The sequence below is a fragment of the Zonotrichia albicollis genome, chromosome 25 (genome assembly GCF_047830755.1).
Source record: "Zonotrichia albicollis isolate bZonAlb1 chromosome 25, bZonAlb1.hap1, whole genome shotgun sequence".
NCBI lineage: Eukaryota > Metazoa > Chordata > Aves > Passeriformes > Passerellidae > Zonotrichia > Zonotrichia albicollis.
In genome coordinates this window covers 26,299-41,386 of record NC_133843.1, presented here as the reverse complement: position 1 = coordinate 41,386, position 15,088 = coordinate 26,299, and the positions used below count along the sequence as shown (strand labels likewise).

At 50.4% G+C, this 15,088-nt stretch overlaps 1 long non-coding RNA gene across 21 annotated transcripts in view; it reads left to right on the top strand.

The window, feature by feature from the left end:
• LOC141731757 (uncharacterized) overlaps nt 1-15,088 on the top strand; it is a 31,175-nt gene that overhangs the window by 848 nt on the left and 15,239 nt on the right. For 7 of the 21 annotated variants that reach the window (XR_012583717.1, XR_012583718.1, XR_012583715.1 and 4 more), the window contains exons 1-12: nt 10-2,390; nt 2,784-3,446; nt 3,521-3,562; nt 3,657-3,827; nt 3,911-3,991; nt 5,103-5,165; nt 5,242-5,283; nt 5,376-5,419; nt 5,520-5,564; nt 5,646-5,686; nt 5,998-6,155; nt 6,263-7,755. This is a non-coding gene — a long non-coding RNA (uncharacterized LOC141731757). Of the gene's footprint in view, nt 1-9; nt 2,391-2,627; nt 3,447-3,520; nt 3,563-3,656; nt 3,828-3,910; nt 3,992-5,102; nt 5,166-5,241; nt 5,284-5,375; nt 5,420-5,519; nt 5,565-5,645; nt 5,687-5,994; nt 6,156-6,262; nt 7,756-15,088 lie in introns of those variants that run through there. The other 14 variants (XR_012583701.1, XR_012583699.1, XR_012583713.1 and 11 more) reach the window with 13 other exon arrangements.

The following is a 15,088-nucleotide window of genomic DNA, read 5'->3' as shown; positions in this document are numbered from 1 at the left end:
GAGTTTGGACTTTTAGGACTGCGGTGGAATGCTTTAGAAAGGAGCCAGCAGTGGCCCAGCGGGTTGGGGCCCTCACTGCCAGTCTGAAGGTTGTAAGTTTTAGACTCAGCTAAGTTGTTGTGGTCAGGGTTAGATGCTCTCAGCTTTGGTCTGGGAGAACTTCTGCACAGAAAAACTCACCCCTTGAGTTTCCTGAGGCCAGTTTGCAGGAGGTGCTTGGCACTGCCAGAGCAGCCCGAGTTCTCGGTGGGGGCAGCTTTGCTCCTGGAGAAATCCTGTGCCGGCCCTCTTCCCTGTAAAACCAAACTCACCCCTGCTGCGTGTTGATGTCTGTTCCCAGGAGGAACGTGGCACTCCGAGGGCAGCAAGAGCTCTAGGCATTGGCAGCTGCGGGCTGTGAGAAATTGTTCTCTGCAGTTTTGGAGGCCGAATCGCAGTTTCTGCCATGTGCACACAGAGAGGAAAGGCTGTTAATTTCCTTAGAAAGGAAAGCTGGGCACCCCATGGTTTAAGGGGCAGACAAAGGGCTGTGTAGGGGAAGGAGCTCCTCACAGGACCTTTCTTCACCTCAGCCCCCACTCCAAGGTCTAGCAGGCCCCCGTGTGACAAGCTGCTTTCAGAGGGTTACCCGGGCCCACCTGCACAGGGAGCTGCTAGGCCAGAGGGACTAACAGGGGTATCCCAAGCATCCCTCCAGGAACTATAGTCGGAGCATCCAGCACAGACTAGGGAACAGCCAGACCCACCTGGGCACTGAGCATCACTTTGAGAAAACGCCAAGGGAAGAGCCCTTTTGGCCAAGGGGCAGCAACTGAGCAGGCCAGGCAGCTAGTGGGGTTCTAGGAGAGGGCTTTCAATTTTCCCCTTTTACTGTGTCAGTCCCTCCCCAAAGCCCCCAGACCCTCCAGAGCACTCCCAGGAAGAAGAGGAGTTATTAGGAGAAAAAGGGTTTAGAAAAAAGGGGAAAAGCTTCCTTTTCCATTATTTTTTGTGCTCAAACTTGGAGGGACTCTCCTTCCCCTGCAATTTTAATGGTTTCACTTGAGAGAATCCCTGCCATTACTATGCTGTTAGGGGTGTTAATTGACAGGGAGTCACCATTTTCCATTATTTGGCAGTGTAAAAAGAAGGGGAAAACTTTGACAATGTTTCTTATGGGTGTGAATTAAGGGTAGCTTCCCCCTTTTTGTTGCCCTGAGGCCTAAATTGAGGGAGAAGCCCAGCTATCCCTCCATCTTAAGGGTTTGAACTTAGGGAAAAATCCCTCTTTTTTCATCATTGGCAAGATTTAAAGTGAGGAAAACCCCTCTTTTCCCAATATTTAAGGAGAGCAAATTAAAGGGCAGAAGCTCTTTATTTGCCATTGTATTGATTTCAGTAGAGGCAACTGCCCCATTTCCTCTTTTTAAGGGGTTCCCTGGAAGGAAGCTCTGTCTTTTTCAGCATTTTAAGGGTTTAAAACTACATTTCAGGGCACTTCTTTCTGTGCCGTAGGACCGAGTATCTCAGAGAAGGGTGAGCCTGGCATGCACTTAACCCTTACACCACCATCAGAGAGGCTTTTATTTTTACTTAAAATGTAGATAGCCCTAATTAGAGGTCCCAAGGAAACTTAGACTGTTCATATCATTAGTATTCTTCTCCACCTGGCTTAGTCACACAGGAAGTACAACTTGGCAGCCATTAAGGAATAATTATGTAAGTTAACAGCAAATTACTCAATTTATCTAGTTATGCTGCCTAAACAGAAAGTTTTATTTCTTACCAGTTTTCTGCCCTTTTGCTCCAAGTAGTTATTGCAAGAAAGAAAGTGCTGTTATTTTTCTGAAGAGTTTTCTTCTATAACAAGCCCTTTACTCCCCTTGCATTTGAGTCAGAGGCCAACCAGCTGCAGCTGCTCTGAGGGCTTTTATACCCGGTGGGATTTGCCCCCTCCCTTTTCCTGGGTGCCATGGGAACGAGAGGCGGGCACCATCAGGGGTATATTAACCCCAGCCTTGGCTGAGGGGCTTCATTCCTTCTCCAGAATGTGCTGGGGTAAGAGCTCTCCTCTCATTTCAGTGAAGAGGCTCTTTCAGCTCATCTCAGCTTGTTTCCAGCAGGTGTTTCTGGGCATCTAAAGCACAGAGGCTTTGAAGATTCTGTGAAGTAAACAGCATGGAATACAGGGAGTATTTAGATTCATGATTTTGGCTTTTGTGTTTAGGGGTGGTAAAGTGCATTTGTAATTTCTGGTTTTGTTCTTGTTTTGTTTTGTATTTTTTTTAGGAGGAGCGCAGCATCCAGAGGTTCCTGGTTGTGTCAAGTGCAACACTTTTTTCAGCAGATTCATCATGTCACAAGAGGGATCTGCCCAGTGTCAAGGATGATGTTTGAGATTGAGGCTTCAGGTGAGTTGAGGATTGTGATTAGGAGAGGGAGGGTGGGCAGGTATACAGTTAGGAATTATTGTGGGCGGGGGGATGTTTGAAGGCAGCAGGGTGAGAAAGGGTGTTTATTTGTTTATTTGAGGACCCCCCCTAAGGCTTCTCAGAAGCCTAGCAGAGGTATTCCCATGTCCTACAGCACACAAGGTTATCTACTGCACTCATAGGAATGCTATTCAACTTTGCCTTTCTGTAACCCAGGTGCCACTGCTAATAAAGGCCACAGCCTTGGAATCAGGGTTAAGCTGGAGCCTAAAGCAGCCAGGCACACTCAGGAGAGGGCAAGTAGCTGACTTGCTGGGATTTGGCCCACATAAATCTGGACTCGTACTTTGGTTTTGGTTTTCTTTATTGTAGCTAACCAAGAAGCTAACAGGCCATCACGAGGCCTTCCAAGGCAGACTCATTTCAGGTGCAACATGGATCCACATCACCAATCAAACAAAAGATAAGTTGGGGGCTAGGGCTTGGAGATGGGATGATGGGAGAGTAGCAGGTTGGGAGTTCTTGGGACAGATTTAAAAATTAGCAGAGGGAAAAGTAATCTTCTTCAAGGGCCTCTTAGGACAGCTAAAGGGAGAGGCTCTACTTTTGATGGCAGCTTTCAGGCAGGCAGTGCAGAACAGTTCTGGTCTGTGTTGTGTTGTCCAGCGTGTGTGCTGTGTTACCTAGTGTGTCTTTGGGGTCCCTTTTACCTTCTCTCCTCGAGGCCCTCACCACAAGCATGATGTGTCGTGTTTAATGTCCCCCTGTTTGGCACGTTCTGTGTCACGGGCATCTGCACACATTTGTGCCAGAGCTGTCCTGCCCTGCCACATAGTCTGCTGCAATAGGACAAGTCCCGGGGACTTGCAGTTTGTGGGGTGTCACTGGACTCTAGATGATATTTCTAGATAGACACAAGATGTTTGGAGCTGTGAAGTCATCCTGCAGCCCTTTGACTTTTGTCCTAACTTTCAGATGCAGAGGATAAAATCCAGGGCATCCACCCATGCCGGGTGAGGAGGTTCCCCAGAGCAGGTCAGTCACTGTTTGTCTCTGCAGGGTGAGTGTAAAGTGTGACTCTGTTACAGCACTGTTCTTTTTCTTTTTAGGAAGTAAAGTTGGATATCAGCAGTCAAGGTGAGATGGGCAAGGTGAGCATTGAGTAGCTTACAGAAGCAGTTGTTATTGCTCAAGTCTCACTTTCTGGTGCAACTCTAAGTATCTGTTCCTATTTCTGCGCTTTAGGCAATCCACTCAGAGCACGCCAAGCCCCGGTCACCGACCGGCCAATGGACTGGGTTTGCTGCTCTCCTGAGCCCTGCGGAAGTATCACGGGACTCTGTGATGAAGCCTCTGCCTTTTCCTAGTTAAAGGCGTCGCCAGGGTGTAGCCTTTGGTACTGGCCGAGAAGTTGCAGTGAGTCAGGGAAGTAGGGGGGAGGAGCGAGGGTCCACTCAGGTTTCAGCAATGCCACATCACCTCATCTCCTCTTACCCCAGGCGTACCCCGCGACAACAGCGTCAGCCTCTGAGTGAGGCCGAAGTGTGCAGCACCAGGAGCCGGGCATTCTTAGGAGAACAGTGAGTAGCAGAACTGTTGCGTTTTGGCCAATGTGCTGCAGAGATCATGCATTGATATTTGGTGTTCTTTAATGTACCAGACAAAGAAATAACAGGAAGTTGTTGAACAACAGTGCCAGCAGCAAATACCCAGATGTCGAGGCTGCCTTCTTTCGCACCTGACATGGACCAGCATGCCCAGATGTCTGAGGGCTACGACCCACAGAGGGGATGAAAGTGGGGTGTGGGGCAGGGACCCACCGGGAGGGGTTTTTGAGTCTGCTTTGGAGATGGGGGTGTCTAGAAAGTGGCTGCTTAGGCCACATAAATGCAAAGTCTCACTTTTGATCACAGTGCTGAGGTGTACAGCAGGGCAGAGCAGTCCCAGTGTGTATTGTGTCACTTGTCTATCGTGCATTATGTGTTGCTTGTGTATCTCATGTCTTTTACCTTAGCCTTTTGAGAGGCCTGTCAGAAACCTTCGCACCATTCTTAGCATCCATGATCTCAGCATTCCTTGCCCTGGCACCCATGCCATGGAACTTTTGACTGGAGAGCTCAGACAGGCATCAGAAATGCATCTCTCTTAGGAAGCATCCAGTCAGATGTCTTGTCAGGTCTTGTTCTGAGCTGTACGGACAGCTATGCCCCGCCAGGATCCATTATGGCTGATTAGGACTTGTAAGAATGTGAGGTTAGGGAGAGGATTCTGACTGTAGGATTCCTAGGCATCAATCTTTGCAGTTCTTGGAAGAGATGATTCAGTTAACATCATCTTCCACCAGGGTTCTCTGAGCCTCATCAGCTCACCATCGGTCTCACCTCGGTCATTTCCTTTTGCATTCTCTCAATCCTGGCAGCCATTTTTCTTACAAAGGGATTTCTGTCTGTGTATTGTGCCATTTGTTTGTCACGTCCTGTCTGTCCTGTGTCATGGGTGTCAGCACACATTTGTGCCAGAGCTGCTCTGCCCTGCTGCATAGCCTGGTGCAATAGGAGGCATCTCAGGGGCTTGGAATTTGTAATGTGGGGTGCAGGTGGACTCTAGATGGAATTTGGAGATGGACACAGGATATCTGGAGCCCATAAGTTATCCTGCAGCCCTTTGACTTTCATCCTAACTTTCTTTTAGTTGCAGAAGGATAAAATCCAGGGCAGAGCCACCCATCCTGGGTGAGGGGATTCCCCCATGCAGGTTAGTCACTGTTTGTCTCTGCAGAGGAAGCATAAATGGTGGCTGTTACAGCTCTGCTCTTTGTCTTTATTTTTAGGAAGTCAGGGCAAAGAGCAGCTGTCAAGGCTGAGTGGGCAAGGTGAGCATTGAGTAGGGAACCAAAGCTGTTGTTATTGCTGAGGTCTCAGTTTTTGGTGCAGCTCTAGGTATGTATTATTCTTTTTATTTTAGATGGTCCGCTTGTCATCTATCCTAGCCCAGCATGCCCGTGCCAGGTGGGTTCAAGCTTAAGGTATTGGTGTGGCATACTTGTCAGGGTTGGGAGGTTGTGTTTTCACAGTATCTCAGCAGCTTTTCTGCTTTTTTTCTTTGCAGGTGCTGTCACTGCCCTAGGCATGACCAAGGAACAGAGGAGGGCAGGTGAGTTGGGGTTTAGGCAGGCTGACTCATAGGCGAATGTTATGCAGCAGCATGCTAAGCATGTCCCTTTTCTTTTTGCAGGTACCTTCTGGGCAGCCTCCGGAGTCAAATCAAGACTTGAGGTGAGCTGGGGCAGGGGTGCGGAGGACTCCCGGGGATTACTCTTTTTGAGGGCAATAGTCACCTTTTCTGTTTTGCCTGATGTTGTGGTGTGTTGCAATATCCTGTTTTACCTTCTCCCTTCCCCCTCGCCCCTCGCTGAGTGTGCCCTGTTAATCAGGCTAACATACCAGCAAGGCGTCGTGTGATAGGTGTCCCTAGTCCCTTGAGACCCTGCCCCTTCACCTGGTTGGTGACTCACCTGTCCCCTCCCCTTCCCCTGTCCTGAGCTTAAAATGTTAATGAGACCATGTGGCCTCCATTCTGTTAGCAGCAGTGGCCCAGTGCAGACATCTCTGTACCAATGGAATAAACATCTGGCAACCTTCTAGCAGAATCCACTCTCTTTCTCTCCACTATCGCCAGAAGCTCTCTCTCCTGAGGAGAACGGAGTCCTGTCTTGTGCCCCGCTGCACTCTGCCGCCAGCCAAGGTATCTCTGGGGTAAAACACCACAGTGCTGTCTTTGGCCCAGCAGCGAGGGTCAGAACTGGCCTAGGCACCATCTAACTGGTTATATTGGGATTCTTATTCCAATAGCCTTAGGTACCCTGGGGAGGCTTGTAGCCACAGCTTGGAAGCGGCAGCACCGAAGCACACACATTGAGAACATCTCAACATCCATATCTGACCGACGATGGCTTTTGTCCGCTCGTCTTCCAAAAGCTAAGGGTCGGGGCCAGTGGTTGGGAGAAGGGGAAAAGCCTTTACTATCACAGGAGGCAATCTGATGTCAGCTTAGCGGAGAGGTCTGTAGTGGGACGGGCTCCCTGGAAGTAAAGGGAGAGGGTTTCTCCTCAGCCTCACCAGAGCCTTTGCCGGGCAGGGCAGTTCCGACCCCTCTCCACAGCGTCGCGAACTTTGCGTTATCAGCCTTCCTCGACTCAGCATTGTCACGGATCTTTCCCCCGAGGAGCTCGCCTTCACGTCCTGAGCTATAGCCGTGGTCACCCAGCAGTCCCCTTCCTTCTCTAGGCTTGCCGAGCCTCTCGAGCATCTTCTTAACTGCTTTGGCACTAACTTCTTTTAACGAGTTACATTTCATCATCACATGCTGTTGTCATAGGGCTTCCTTTCCCTTGGCCTCATCGGCCTCTGGCTCGTCTTGTGCTAGGACTCTCGGGTCCCTAAGGGGAAAGTGCCAATCAATTGCAACTTGTCTCTGTGTTATGTCATCTGTGTCTATGTTATGGTGTCCCTGTCTGTGGTATGTAGTGTGTGTCAATTGTCTTCCACGTCATAGGCCTTTGTTACATCTCGATGCTTTATCGGCACTCATCTGTGCTATATAGGCCGCGTTCTAATCACATTCCTTTCTGGATATCCCTTATTCTGGCATCTTTACAATTTTGCTCTTTGAGACAGGAATGTCTCACAGGGACAAGATGTTCTCATGCATCTTCCTTCTCACTACCAGCTTTGCTGGTGCCTTTTTTTCCATTGTCTTGGACTTCTACAGGGAGCGTCTTACACCCTCCTCAGGTGACTGCAGTAGTTCTGTAGGTTCTATTTTCTCAAAGGGTATAGGGCTCAAGAATTCATCTTCCAGAGAGTTATCTCCAGTCCTGGCTTATATTGTATGTACCTATATCATGTGTACCTGTATTGACCTATATTGTATGTACTCATATTGTATGTACCTATGCTGGCTTGTACAGTATGTACTTACATTGTATGTACCTATGTTGGCTTATACTGTGTGTACTTACACTGTATGGAAGCGCGTCACCCTATATTATGTGTATTTACACTCTGTGTATACTTGCACTGTATGTATCAGCTTATATTGCGTGTACTTACATTGTACCACTTATGATCGGAGCTGCCCTGCCCTGGTACGTAGTCACAGTTAGGTAGAACAGTTATAGAAATTTTACTCTTCCTCTGTCTTCCATGGGATTTTGGGTAGAAAATTTATCAGTCCAGAGTGGGGACAAGTCCTAGCTGTCAGATAGCCACTCACTGACCCTTCTTGTCGTCTCACAGGTCCCTAAGGCTGCTGATTTCCCCAGGATATGACTTTGGCTTTTTAGGTATTGTAACTCTTTGTTAAATGTAGAATAAAAAACCCCCAGCCGCCTTCCCCCCCATCCCCCGGCTGTTTTTTTTTTTCTTGGGCCTGGTCAAGTAAAAACTCAGAAAAATACCCCAAGATAGGCTAGAAAAGACCCAAAAACACCCAGTAAAAAACCCCAAGATAGGCAAGAAAAAGCCAGAACACTCCCAGGAACAAACCTCAGGATGGGCAAGAGCAAACCCAGAAATGAAACCTAAGAAAACACAAGATGGGCCAAAAAAAAAAAAAAAAACCAGAAAAAAATCCCAGGAAAAACCCCACGATAGGCAAGAACAACCCAGAAAAAACCCCCAAGGTGTGCAAGAAAAATCCCAGAAGAGAACCCCAAGATGTGCAAGAAAAAATCAACAAAAAACCCAGAAAAATCATACAAAAAAACCCAAGATGGGCAAGAAACATCCCAGAAATAAAACCGAAGACGGACCAGAAAAAACCAAGAAAAACAAAACAGGAAAAAAAAAACCCAACAGAAAAAGCCCCAAGAGCGGCAAGAAAAAATGCAGAAAAAAACCACAAGAGGGGCAAGAAAAAACCCAGAAAAAAACCCAGGGAAAAAACCCCAAGAGGGGCAAGAAATACCTGATGTAAAAGGTGCCGTAAAGCGCGACTGTCGTAAAAGGCGCCGTAAAGCGCGACTGCCGTAAATACGGCCGTAAAGCGCGACTGTCGTAAAAGGTGCCGTAAACCGCGACTGTCGTAAATACGGCCGTAAAGCGCGACTGTCGTAAAAGGTGCCGTAAAGCGCGACTGTCGTAAAAGGTGCCGTAAAGCGCGACTGTCGTAAAATCGGCCGTAAAGCGCGACTGTCGTAAAGTCGGCCGTAAAGCGCGACTGTCGTAAAACTGCCGTAAAGCGCGACTGTCGTAAAATCGGCCGTAAAGCGCGACTGTCGTAAAAGGTGCCGTAAAGCGCGACTGTCGTAAAATCTGCCGTAAAGCGCGACTGTCGTAAAACTGCCGTAAAGCGCGACTGTCGTAAAAGGTGCCGTAAAGCGCGACTGTCGTAAAATCGGCCGTAAAGCGCGACTGTCGTAAAAGGTGCCGTAAAGCGCGACTGTCGTAAAATCGGCCGTAAAGCGCGACTGTCGTAAAAGGTGCCGTAAAGCGCGACTGTCGTAAAACTGCCGTAAAGCGCGACTGTCGTAAAAGGTGCCGTAAAGCGCGACTGTCGTAAAAGGTGCCGTAAAGCGCGACTGTCGTAAAATCGGCCGTAAAGCGCGACTGTCGTAAAAGGTGCCGTAAAGCGCGATTGTCGTAAAACTGCCGTAACGCGCGACTGTCGTAAAATCGGCCGGAAAGCGCGACTGTCGTAAAATCGGCCGTAAAGCGCGACTGTCGTAAAAGGTGCCGTAAAGCGCGACTGTCGTAAAACTGCCGTAAAGCGCGACTGTCGTAAAATCGGCCGTAAAGCGCGACTGTCGTAAAAGGTGCCGTAAAGCGCGACTGTCGTAAAACTGCCGTAAAGCGCGACTGTCGTAAAAGGTGCCGTAAAGCGCGACTGTCGTAAAATCGGCCGTAAAGCGCGACTGTCGTAAAAAGTGCCGTAAAGCGCGACTGTCGTAAAAGGTGCCGTAAAGCGCGACTGTCGTAAAATCGGCCGTAAAGCGCGACTGTCGTAAAAGGTGCCGTAAAGCGCGACTGTCGTAAAACTGCCGTAAAGCGCGACTGTCGTAAAATCGGCCGTAAAGCGCGACTGTCGTAAAACTGCCGTAAAGCGCGACTGTCGTAAAATCGGCCGTAAAGCGCGACTGTCGTAAAATCGGCCGTAAAGCGCGACTGTCGTAAAAGGTGCCGTAAAGCGCGACTGTCGTAAAATCGGCCGTAAAGCGCGACTGTCGTAAAAGGTGCCGTAAAGCGCGACTGTCGTAAAATCGGCCGTAAAGCGCGACTGTCGTAAAACTGCCGTAAAGCGCGACTGTCGTAAAAGGTGCCGTAAAGCGCGACTGTCGTAAAAGGTGCCGTAAAGCGCGACTGTCGTAAAACTGCCGTAAAGCGCGACTGTCGTAAAAGGTGCCGTAAAGCGCGACTGTCGTAAAAGGTGCCGTAAAGCGCGACTGTCGTAAAATCGGCCGTAAAGCGCGACTGTCGTAAAACTGCCGTAAAGCGCGACTGTCGTAAAAGGTGCCGTAAAGCGCGACTGTCGTAAAAGGTGCCGTAAAGCGCGACTGTCGTAAAATCGGCCGTAAAGCGCGACTGTCGTAAAAGGTGCCGTAAAGCGCGACTGTCGTAAAATCGGCCGTAAAGCGCGACTGTCGTAAAAGGTGCCGTAAAGCGCGATTGTCGTAAAACTGCCGTAAAGCGCGACTGTCGTAAAAGGTGCCGTAAAGCGCGACTGTCGTAAAGTCGGCCGTAAAGCGCGACTGTCGTAAAATCTGCCGTAAAGCGCGACTGTCGTAAAATCGGCCGTAAAGCGCGACTGTCGTAAAATCGGCCGTAAAGCGCGACTGTCGTAAAACTGCCGTAAAGCGCGACTGTCGTAAAAGGTGCCGTAAAGCGCGACTGTCGTAAAAGGTGCCGTAAAGCGCGACTGTCGTAAAATCGGCCGTAAAGCGCGACTGTCGTAAAAGGTGCCGTAAAGCGCGACTGTCGTAAAAGGTGCCGTAAAGCGCGACTGTCGTAAAATCGGCCGTAAAGCGCGACTGTCGTAAAAGGTGCCGTAAAGCGCGACTGTCGTAAAATCGGCCGTAAAGCGCGACTGTCGTAAAATCGGCCGTAAAGCGCGACTGTCGTAAAAGGTGCCGTAAAGCGCGACTGTCGTAAAATCGGCCGTAAAGCGCGACTGTCGTAAAAGGTGCCGTAAAGCGCGACTGTCGTAAAATCTGCCGTAAAGCACGACTGTCGTAAAAGGTGCCGTAAAGCGCGACTGTCGTAAAATCGGCCGTAAAGCGCGACTGTCGTAAAATCGGCCGTAAAGCGCGACTGTCGTAAAACTGCCGTAAAGCGCGACTGTCGTAAAATCGGCCGTAAAGCGCGACTGTCGTAAAAGGTGCCGTAAAGCGCGACTGTCGTAAAAGGTGCCGTAAAGCGCGACTGTCGTAAAATCGGCCGTAAAGCGCGACTGTCGTAAAAGGTGCCGTAAAGCGCGACTGTCGTAAAATCGGCCGTAAAGCGCGACTGTCGTAAAATCGGCCGTAAAGCGCGACTGTCGTAAAACTGCCGTAAAGCGCGACTGTCGTAAAAGGTGCCGTAAAGCGCGACTGTCGTAAAATCGGCCGTAAAGCGCGACTGTCGTAAAAGGTGCCGTAAAGCGCGATTGTCGTAAAACTGCCGTAAAGCGCGACTGTCGTAAAATCGGCCGTAAAGCGCGACTGTCGTAAAATCGGCCGTAAAGCGCGACTGTCGTAAAAGGTGCCGTAAAGCGCGACTGTCGTAAAACTGCCGTAAAGCGCGACTGTCGTAAAATCGGCCGTAAAGCGCGACTGTCGTAAAAGGTGCCGTAAAGCGCGACTGTCGTAAAATCGGCCGTAAAGCGCGACTGTCGTAAAAGGTGCCGTAAAGCGCGATTGTCGTAAAACTGCCGTAACGCGCGACTGTCGTAAAATCGGCCGTAAAGCGCGACTGTCGTAAAATCGGCCGTAAAGCGCGACTGTCGTAAAAGGTGCCGTAAAGCGCGACTGTCGTAAAACTGCCGTAAAGCGCGACTGTCGTAAAAGGTGCCGTAAAGCGCGACTGTCGTAAAATCGGCCGTAAAGCGCGACTGTCGTAAAAAGTGCCGTAAAGCGCGACTGTCGTAAAAGGTGCCGTAAAGCGCGACTGTCGTAAAAGGTGACGTAAAGCGCGACTGTCGTAAAAGGTGCCGTAAAGCGCGACTGTCGTAAAACTGCCGTAAAGCGCGACTGTCGTAAAATCGGCCGTAAAGCGCGACTGTCGTAAAACTGCCGTAAAGCGCGACTGTCGTAAAATCGGCCGTAAAGCGCGACTGTCGTAAAATCGGCCGTAAAGCGCGACTGTCGTAAAAGGTGCCGTAAAGCGCGACTGTCGTAAAACTGCCGTAAAGCGCGACTGTCGTAAAAGGTGCCGTAAAGCGCGACTGTCGTAAAGTCGGCCGTAAAGCGCGACTGTCGTAAAATCTGCCGTAAAGCGCGACTGTCGTAAAATCGGCCGTAAAGCGCGACTGTCGTAAAACTGCCGTAAAGCGCGACTGTCGTAAAAGGTGCCGTAAAGCGCGACTGTCGTAAAAGGTGCCGTAAAGCGCGACTGTCGTAAAATCGGCTGTAAAGCGCGACTGTCGTAAAAGGTGCCGTAAAGCGCGACTGTCGTAAAAGGTGCCGTAAAGCGCGACTGTCGTAAAATCGGCCGTAAAGCGCGACTGTCGTAAAAGGTGCCGTAAAGCGCGACTGTCGTAAAATCGGCCGTAAAGCGCGACTGTCGTAAAATCGGCCGTAAAGCGCGACTGTCGTAAAAGGTGCCGTAAAGCGCGACTGTCGTAAAATCGGCCGTAAAGCGCGACTGTCGTAAAAGGTGCCGTAAAGCGCGACTGTCGTAAAATCGGCCGTAAAGCACGACTGTCGTAAAAGGTGCCGTGAAGCGCGACTGTCGTAAAAGGTGCCGTAAAGCGCGACTGTCGTAAAATCGGCCGTAAAGCGCGACTGTCGTAAAACTGCCGTAAAGCGCGACTGTCGTAAAAGGTGCCGTAAAGCGCGACTGTCGTAAAATCGGCCGTAAAGCGCGACTGTCGTAAAATCGGCCGTAAAGCGCGACTGTCGTAAAAGGTGCCGTAAAGCGCGACTGTCGTAAAATCGGCCGTAAAGCGCGACTGTCGTAAAACTGCCGTAAAGCGCGACTGTCGTAAAATCGGCCGTAAAGCGCGACTGTCGTAAAAGGTGCCGTAAAGCGCGACTGTCGCAAAATCGGCCGTAAAGCGCGACTGTCGTAAAATCGGCCGTAAAGCGCGACTGTCGTAAAACTGCCGTAAAGCGCGACTGTCGTAAAATCGGCCGTAAAGCGCGACTGTCGTAAAACTGCCGTAAAGCGCGACTGTCGTAAAATCGGCCGTAAAGCGCGACTGTCGTAAAATCGGCCGTAAAGCGCGACTGTCGTAAAATCGGCCGTAAAGCGCGACTGTCGTAAAAACTGCCGTAAAGCGCGACTGTCGTAAAATCGGCCGTAAAGCGCGACTGTCGTAAAAGGTGCCGTAAAGCGCGACTGTCGTAAAATCGGCCGTAAAGCGCGACTGTCGTAAAACTGCCGTAAAGCGCGACTGTCGTAAAAGGTGCCGTAAAGCGCGACTGTCGTAAAATCGGCCGTAAAGCGCGACTGTCGTAAAATCGGCCGTAAAGCGCGACTGTCGTAAAACTGCCGTAAAGCGCGACTGTCGTAAAAGGTGCCGTAAAGCGCGACTGTCGTAAAATCGGCCGTAAAGCGCGACTGTCGTAAAATCGGCCGTAAAGCGCGACTGTCGTAAAAGGTGCCGTAAAGCGCGACTGTCGTAAAAGGTGCCGTAAAGCGCGACTGTCGTAAAACTGCCGTAAAGCGCGACTGTCGTAAAATCGGCCGTAAAGCGCGACTGTCGTAAAATCGGCCGTAAAGCGCGACTGTCGTAAAACTGCCGTAAAGCGCGACTGTCGTAAAAGGTGCCGTAAAGCGCGACTGTCGTAAAATCGGCCGTAAAGCGCGACTGTCGTAAAAGGTGCCGTAAAGCGCGACTGTCGTAAAAGGTGCCGTAAAGCGCGACTGTCGTAAAATCGGCCGTAAAGCGCGACTGTCGTAAAACTGCCGTAAAGCGCGACTGTCGTAAAAGGTGCCGTAAAGCGCGACTGTCGTAAAATCGGCCGTAAAGCGCGACTGTCGTAAAAGGTGCCGTAAAGCGCGACTGTCGTAAAACTGCCGTAAAGCGCGACTGTCGTAAAAGGTGCCGTAAAGCGCGACTGTCGTAAAAGGTGCCGTAAAGCGCGACTGTCGTAAAACTGCCGTAAAGCGCGACTGTCGTAAAAAATGCCGTAAAGCGCGACTGTCGTAAAATCGGCCGTAAAGCACGACTGTCGTAAAATCGGCCGTAAAGCGCGACTGTCGTAAAAGGTGCCGTAAAGCGCGACTGTCGTAAAAGGTGCCGTAAAGCGCGACTGTCGTAAAATCGGCCGTAAAGCGCGACTGTCGTAAAAGGTGCCGTAAAGCGCGACTGTCGTAAAAGGTGCCGTAAAGCGCGACTGTCGTAAAATCGGCCGTAAAGCGCGACTGTCGTAAAATCGGCCGTAAAGCGCGACTGTCGTAAAAACTGCCGTAAAGCGCGACTGTCGTAAAATCGGCCGTAAAGCGCGACTGTCGTAAAAGGTGCCGTAAAGCGCGACTGTCGTAAAACTGCCGTAAAGCGCGACTGTCGTAAAAGGTGCCGTAAAGCGCGACTGTCGTAAAACTGCCGTAAAGCGCGACTGTCGTATAACTGCCGTAAAGCGCGACTGTCGTAAAAGGTGCCGTAAAGCGCGACTGTCGTAAAAGGTGCCGTAAAGCGCGACTGTCGCAAAATCGGCCGTAAAGCGCGACTGTCGTAAAAGCGGCCGTAAAGCGCGACTGTCGTAAAATCGGCCGTAAAGCGCGACTGTCGTAAAAGGTGCCGTAAAGCGCGACTGTCGTAAAAGGTGCCGTAAAGCGCGACTGTCGTAAAATCGGCCGTAAAGCGCGACTGTCGTAAAATCGGCCGTAAAGCGCGACTGTCGTAAAAGGTGCCGTAAAGCGCGACTGTCGTAAAATCGGCCGTAAAGCGCGACTGTCGTAAAATCGGCCGTAAAGCGCGACTGTCGTAAAAGGTGCCGTAAAGCGCGACTGTCGTAAAATCGGCCGTAAAGCGCGACTGTCGTAAAAGGTGCCGTAAAGCGCGACTGTCGTAAAATCGGCCGTAAAGCGCGACTGTCGTAAAATCGGCCGTAAAGCGCGACTGTCGTAAAAGGTGCCGTAAAGCGCGACTGTCGTAAAAGGTGCCGTAAAGCGCGACTGTCGTAAAATCGGCCGTAAAGCGCGACTGTCGTAAAAGGTGCCGTAAAGCGCGACTGTCGTAAAACTGCCGTAAAGCGCGACTGTCGTAAAAGCGGCCGTAAAGCGCGACTGTAGTAAAACTGCCGTAAAGCGCGACTGTCGTAAAATCGGCCGTAAAGCGCGACTGTCGTAAAATCGGCCGTAAAGCGCGACTGTCGTAAAAGGTGCCGTAAAGCGCGACTGTCGTAAAATCGGCCGTAAAGCGCGACTGTCGTAAAAGCGGCCGTAAAGCGCGACTGTCGTAAAACTGCCGTAAAGCGCGACTGTCGTAAAATCGGCCGTAAAGCGCGACTGTCGTAAAATCGGCCGTAAAGCGCGACT